A 229-nucleotide genomic window follows, 5' to 3' on the forward strand; every position below is an offset into this window, starting at 1 on the left:
CTTTTACACAGGCTTAAAAATATTAAGTTGCAACCTTGCAAAAAACAGCACCCAGATGCTTTTGGAAAGCCAATAAAAACCTTCAGCACCCCCAGGAGCCACATTGTCTTTTAGCAATTCTACCTAAGCACACAATCAAGAGCATTTTACAGATATAATAAGCAGGCCCCTGGCCTCCAGATCCCCCAGCAAGACACTGCACGCCCCACAACAGACTTTCACAACAGGA

The sequence above is a fragment of the Accipiter gentilis genome, chromosome 29, assembly GCF_929443795.1.
Source record: "Accipiter gentilis chromosome 29, bAccGen1.1, whole genome shotgun sequence".
In the NCBI taxonomy this organism is placed as follows: domain Eukaryota; kingdom Metazoa; phylum Chordata; class Aves; order Accipitriformes; family Accipitridae; genus Astur; species Astur gentilis.